The sequence below is a fragment of the Solanum tuberosum genome, unplaced genomic scaffold (assembly GCF_000226075.1).
Source record: "Solanum tuberosum cultivar DM 1-3 516 R44 unplaced genomic scaffold, SolTub_3.0 scf00007, whole genome shotgun sequence".
In the NCBI taxonomy this organism is placed as follows: Eukaryota; Viridiplantae; Streptophyta; class Magnoliopsida; order Solanales; family Solanaceae; genus Solanum; species Solanum tuberosum.
In genome coordinates, this window is record NW_006238933.1 from 1,448,211 (window position 1) to 1,455,914 (window position 7,704).

Below are 7,704 nucleotides of genomic sequence, written 5' to 3' on the forward strand. Positions count from 1 at the left end.
ATTTCACTTAAATATTATTTGCACTTATCTTTTTCTCATATATAGTTAATTATTATTTTTCTTCTTTATTTATTTAAAATATTCTCCTTTATAACTTATATCTACTAACTTACTTAATCGCTACCCTTATTCATACTTCTATGTTTTTCATATTCATAACCTTCAAATATTTAATTTAAAACTACAAGATGTCTTTTAATATTCCTTCATTTTAATATATATAAATTCATATTTTTTGTTTCATGAAACCCACACCCAATATTATCTTTTTCATTTTATAGTTAAGTGATGCCTATTGTCATGACCCGAAATCGAGCCATGATGGCTGATGAGTCCACAAATTGGACTCATTTAGGGCTTTATTTTAATAGAAATAGTGTCCTCAAATGGTTATTTAGTCTAAATATCTGATGAAAACACTTACGTTCTAGGTATTTGAAGTTTTAGTGGATGCATGGACACTTAGGCACAAAAAGGAACAAAAATGCTAAAAAAAATGAGAAAATGAAGGCCTGAGGATCGCCGAGTCCACTTGACGAGTCGTCGAAGGGTCTCACTTCGCCTTTTGTTCCAGTGTGCTGAGCCTGAAGGAAAGGATCAAGTCGGCGGAAAGAGGGAGCAGTCGGCGCATCACCGAGAAGTTCCACGAAGTAGTACTATGTCACCTAATGACCCAGAGCACGACGATGCCGAAGGATGGTGTAAGATGGCGATGAACTACACCAAAGGGTGAATCGCCGAGTTGATCGGCGATTCCAACTAATGTCGTCGAATGATCTGCTGCATCACAGATTTTTGAAAACTATAAATACTCGTTGATAGTATCAGATTTTTAGTGTGAAACAATTAATATAATTTTAGTACTTTTTATTTTTGCTCTAAGTTTGAGAGAGTTTTTATCTGAGACAGCCAGGGGGTTTGCCGAGTGATACCATGGCTAACCCCAAGAATGAGGTTTAAAGGTGAACTTGCGTCGTGCCACGATATTAACTAAGGCATTGTTTGGGAAGCAACCCAAAACCATTTATTGCTTTCTTTTTCTTTGTTGAAATAATGGTGTGTTGATTGTGCAAATGAAAGTGTTGAAAGTGAACGAAAAGTGCAGATTGGCGAGCAATAGATCTAGTCGGCGAGTCACCAAAAGGGTCAGCGAATCCGATCTTATTCACCGTTTGACTCAAGACATCGTCAACATTGGAGTCTGTAAAACTCGACGAGCTTTGGAAATTAGTGGCGAATCACCGACCATGCCAGTGATCACGATGGAAACCGCCGTTTGGACTCCCCGTAAACCAGAGGTTTTGTAAATTTTGACAGAGAAACTAAACAGTCGGCATTCCGTCAAGTGAGTAGGTGAGCTGGCTAATGTCACCGAGTGGGCGAAAAACTGGACGGTTTTTGCAAGCTAAAGGATTAAAAGTTCCAACTTCATTCACTTTCCCTCTCTTTTTATCTATTCAAAACCCACACCTGCACTCTAGTTTTATATTTTTTGCACTTCTAGAGTATTTTGGTTCATTGATTTGTGCGTGGATTTGGATTGCATTGCCGTCTAGCTTCTCGATAGTATTTCAATCGGTACAAAAGGTTAGCCTTTTAATACCCATAATTATTTTGCCAGCGTTGTACTCATTTGCACACTCTTCGATGTTGTTAAAATCTGTTGACCATCCCTGATTGGATAAAACTGGTTAAGTGTCGATTGTTGTTTGATAATCTCGCTTAAATTGTGAAATCTTACTCTCCGATGTATCTAGTCGAGTTAAGGTGTGATGGGTGGTATTCATATGTTATGGGTCTTGGTTAAATTTGTGCTATTTAAGCTTAAACTGTGTTTTCAGGGGTTGCGGGGATGATTTCAAAAATAAAATAAAAATTTGGGTCAAAAGTAGGCACGATAGGTGATTCAACGAGCTGTGACGAGCTCGCTGAACCACTCCGCGGTTCGCCTAATACCCCATTTCGCCTTTACTATCATGCTTCATTTGTAGTTGTTGCTGTAACTTTTGGCAATGAGCATGGGATCGCCAAGTGCATTCGGAAAATCACCGAATAATACCTTACTCACCCTTTGTCTGCACCCCTTCCACACTGTGACCTTCAGCGGATTGTCTATGGCTCGCCGAATGGGTTGTCTAGTCTTTCTGCAGAGGAAAGTCTTTGTTTTGGTTGTCAAATATGTTCTAACATTATCTCAAAGACTTTGCAGACATGACCAGACCAAAAGTTGCAAGAAGGAACATGCCACCCAGACACATAAGAGCACAACAGTTTAGAATAACTAACAAGAGCGAGAGCACGGAAGTGAGTTCCCGTAGGAAGATTCACAGTGACCCTGCTGTCCCTTCATGGGCTCGAGGGTTCATCAATGCGATACATGCCTTTAAAGCAGCGCATGATCCGGATATCATGGTTGAGGCAAACATCGCTACAAAAGCTGAAGCAGAGAGAAAAGAAAATGAGAACTTGAAGCAGACTAACAACAATCCGGGTACTGATGCCCAAACAGATGGAGAGACTGCATAGACATTACTTTTCTTTATCTCCCTCTCTGTATTCCTTTAGTTTACATTCTGGATATTCTGTGTTAATTGCATTTGTGGACAAATTGCTTTTATTTGTGGTGGGGTGAGGCTTATCTTTTGTGTGCTATTTGTGTTCGTGTTTTGTATATATATTTGGGCTGTTCCGTTTAAAATTGTGTTTACACTGCTTTTTGTGGATGTTTGAGCTTATGACTCCCTTTTGTTTTAAACTATAAAAATATTTTTTACCCTTCCGAAAAATTTTCATGTTTTGAAAATTTTCGCCACCTCTTGTGATTAAAAGTGGATGTTCTTGTACAAATTCAAATCTCGGTTTTGATCAATACCGATGACTTGAATGGTGCTCTCAATTGAACAATCATGAACATGCGGCTGCGATAAAACCAAATGAAGTTGCATAGACAATATGTGAACTCTTTGCATCTCGTTGTGATTAGCCATTTATCGAATTGATTCTCTTGTAATGACCGTTGCACACTAGCGAAAGTGTGTGGTCTTGTTTGACTTAAGTGTCAATGCCTTGTGTGATGAGCTTACTTTGAACCTTGCATGAATAAACCTAGAATTTACCTCGTTAGTCTGATTGATTTAGTAAGGTGTGCTCTTGAAATGATCTTAGGCAACTTTTGAAGAGTGTGAGCCAAATTTGACATATACCTCTTTTGTGGCCTACCCGTGAGCGTGTGAAACTCTCTTGAACATCCACTACCTATAATCTTCTTGATTTGTGGTTTAGTGAATAGCCAATTTAGGCCAAAAGCCTAAGTTGGGGGTACGGTGAAAAGGAAAAGGAGAAGTCAAGAAGTGCAAGAAAAGTCTCCCTTAACCCATGGTGTTGCAGAACAATGGAAACCCTCCATAAAAAAAGTTGTGGAATGAAAGTACAAAAGAAATTGGGTTGCCAAGCAATCCATGGAGGTGACTAAAAAGATGACTTAGAAGCAATAGAAAAAGAATTGATAAAGGAAAAGAAGGGGATGCCTTGAGAATACCACATCTCATGAGGAAAAAGTCACTAAGCCTAAATGACCATACCTTTGCAATCAGCCCTATTACAAGCCTTAGAAAGACCTTTTTGATCTTGAGTGAGCCGAACCGAAGATCGATTGGAAAATAAGGGCAAGCCTATGGGTGAAAACATGCATTGTGTTCCTCTTTTTGAGTGTAAGCGTTGCATCTGATTCCTGGTCTTGAATTGATTAACCTCTGTGTGTGAATATGGAATCATTCTTTATGTGAGGGAATTTAGATACCTTTTGTTTAGCTTGAACTTGCACAAGTAGCAAGTATTGCGAGCATGAAAATCTTTGGTAATGGTGTGTCACAACTTGAATCTTTGAGTACACAATTGATCTTTGCATGAGTAATTTAAGTCTTGTTGTATATGTTCATGATTTAGTGTTGTGTAGCACTATTTCAGATATCCTATTTGAACTGCTGAACTTGAGTTTTACTTGAGGACAAGCAAAAGTTTAAGTTAGGGGTGTTGATGAGTCCACAAATTGGACTCATTTAGGGCTTTTGTTTTTATAGAAATAGTGTCCTCAAATGCTTATTTAGTCTAAATATCTGATCGAAAAACACTTAAGTTTCAGGTATTTGAAGTTTTAGTGGAAGCATGGACACTTAGGCGCAAAAAGGCAAAAAAAGACTGAAAAGAACGAGAAAATAAGGGCCCGAGGATCGCTGAGTCCACTTGGCGAGTCGCCGAAGGGTCTCACTTCGCCTTTTATTCCAGTTTGCTGAGCCTGAAGGAAAGGATCAAGTCGGCGGAAAAAGGGAGCAGTCGACGCATCGCCGAGTTCCACGAAGCAGTACTATGTCGTCCAATGACCAAGAGCACGACGATGCCGAAGGATGCAGCAAGACGGCGATGAACTACACCAAAGGGCGAATCATCGAGTTGATCGGCGATTTCGACTAATGTCGCCAAATGATCCGATGCAGCACAGATTTTTGAAAACTATAAATACTCCTTGAGAGTATCAGATTTTTAGTATCAAATTTTTAGTAAGAGATTTTTAGTGTTAAACAATTAATATAATTTTAGTACTTTTTATTTTTGCTCTGAGTTTAAGAGGGTTTTGAAACTTGAAGAAGAAGAGGGTTTCATATCCAAGGATTTGGACTTGGGTCTCTTGGATTCTTCATTCTTGTCCTGTAACAAGACTTAAATCTTCATACCCATTTGAATGCAAGCTCATTTAGGTATAAATTTATATCTCTTGATGTGTGGCTAAAAACCCCAATTCTTGCGGTGTGATTTAGCGAATATGGGTTAAGATTGTTGTTTGGTCTTGCTTGCTGATAGGTTAGATGTATTTTAATGGTGATTTCACCTAGTGGTTGTGGTTTAATTTAATGGGTTTGTAGTTGCAAATACGAAACCACCCATGTGTTTTCGGCTTGCTCGAGAGAGAGGTCGCGAAACCAAGACTGCTAGACTGATGGCCTAAGGAGTGGGTCGACATGAGGTTCAGCCCGAGAGGGTGAGCCCTAGTCCCATATCCTAACACTCAGCTCGAGAGAGTGAGTGGGGTAAGGTGTAGGCTGGTTTTCATGCGGCAAGTGGGTGTCCGAGAGGAACCCATTTGAAATGGGGTAAGTTGCTCGAGAGAGAATTTTTTCCCACATATAGCTTAGACTAGTCACTATTACTCTACAAATTCTCTATCGAAAGCATGTACCCGATAAAATAGATTAACCCGTATTCCGGTCACATCCCAAGAATCCCCTCTCATTCATAGATTTCTTTGTTATTTCTACTGCTTTTGCTATACTTGTGACAAAACCCCCAAATAGATATTTGACACTTTTATGTACCCCTTTAACTTACAATGTTTTTAATCGTTAATGTCTTTAGCTATGACTATTTAGAATTGAATTTTATTTTTCTATTAATTCTCGAAACCACTCCCTTGGGACTCGACCCCAACCCTTGGTTAGGTTATTATACTATTGCACGATCGTAGACACTTGCATCAGAAGTTGTGTCGTTGATAAGAATAAGCATCAATGGTGTCCACTACACTCACCGAGTGGACAAGCCTAACCCAATACAAGATGCGGAAAAAACAGTTTAAGTAATAACATTATTAGTAATAATATGCATCAATAATATATAAGAAAAGGGATCATATCATATATTTATAATGCGATACAAAATGTAGAAAACAGGCCCAAGAGGCAAACTAACACGAGAACCAAACCCGGACCTAGTCAGTACAAAAGAAGGAAAACATCAAGTCTCTAAACGCTAGGAACTCACCACAACCTAAATCTGTGAGGAGCTAACCGCACTGGCGGAATTTTAATTTGAGCTTGTTTACTCGGAATATTGACTAAAGTCAACTTAGGCCTTAGCTTGAAAGTTAAAACACCTAATCACACAAACTCGCACTGAAAGCCTCGGGAGTCATGCCGACTATGCTACTAGCCTAAAATTATCCTTCTGGAAATGATGGAATCATCATAAATGGATTTTGAGGTCATATTCCTAAACTTTTGATAAAAAATGACCGTTCAAGGTTCAAAAGTTCAAGAACACTAAAACTCGCATAAAAACTAAACAAACGATCAGGTGACCAATTGCTAATCCCAGCAAGTCATAAATGACTTGGGGTCACTATAGGAAAGCTCTAAATGAAGAATAGGAGGCATAAACACAGAAATAACCTGGAGGTCGTTACACAATCTCACATATATTTTTTAGGTGAGTCAGAGTTCAACAAAATTACATCTGAAGATAGTCTTCTTGATAATTCATATCATATTATAAATGACAATATTGCCAATTATGGCTCAAAACATTTGACAAGAGATGAAAAGGATGGAAATTATCATATCAAGCAAGGAATATCGAGAAGTAGAGGTGTTCAAAACCAAATTGTAACTCATAATCCAACAATAAAATTGACTTATTGACTTATGGGTATGGGATTATCGAATAAATGGTTGGGAAATATATTAAATTTTTATAATTAATAGGTTATAGGTGTGAGGTGAATTATTTAATTTCCTTATTAGATAAAGTGATCATATTTACACTTTTATTTTAGGTATCTTAGCCTCATTTAATATCTCACCTTAATATATAAGAATAATTATATATATTTTTTCCTTTGTTAGTCCTAACTCCTAAAGGCTAAAGCCGTAAGCAATTGAAAGATTTATTGGATAAGGGTTTCATCCGATCGAGTATCTCTCCATGTGGTTCTCTAGCTTTGTTTGTTAGAAAGAAAGATGGTTCTCTCCATATGTATATAGGCTATAGGAAGTTGAACAAGGTTGCCGTTAAGAATAAGTATCCTCTCCCAAGAATAGATGATCTGTTTGACCAACTTGAAGGGACAAGCTACTTTTCCAAGATTGACCTCCGGTCGGGTTATCACCAATTGAGGGTGAAGGAAAATGATTTTCTAAAAATGACTTTTAGAACTCGGTATAGTTATTTTGAGTTTTTGCTGATGTCCTTTGGTTTGACTAATGCTCCGACAACTTTTATGGATTGGATAAATAGGGTGTTTAGACAATACCTTGACATGTTTGTGTTTATGTTGATTGATGATATATTGATTTATTCAAGAAGTGAAGATGATCACGTCAATCATTTGAGGATTGTGTTGCCAATTCTCAAGGACCAACAACTCTTTGCAAAGTTTAGCAAATTTGAGTTTTGGCTAAGGTCCGTAGCTTTTCTTGGTCACATTATTTCAAGTAAGGGTATTGAGGTAGATCCTAAGAAGACGGATGCGGTCAAGAGTTGGCCTAAACGTCTATCCCTTCAGATATTAAAAGTTTCTTAGGTTTAGTGATATACCGTGAGTTTACGGTATTTCTAATACGTTTCACTTACAAGTTGTGTGTGTCTAAGGCCCTTTAATATTGGTTTTGATGTGTTTTTATCATGTTTTGCAGGAAAGACGTTCAGGCGCGGAAGTGTAGAGACAGCTGAAAGAAATGCAGAAGAAAGGCATTCACGGAGGTGATCTACGGACTGTGGGTCCATTCACGGTTCGTAGGTGATGACCATAGATCAGCAGGGAAGGCATGAAGGACAAATCAGGGAAATCTGAACAAGTGTGGAACCACGACGTCTATACGGACCGTCCTGTTGATCCGTAGAGTAATACTGCGAGGGTTCCAGTACCTGATTTAT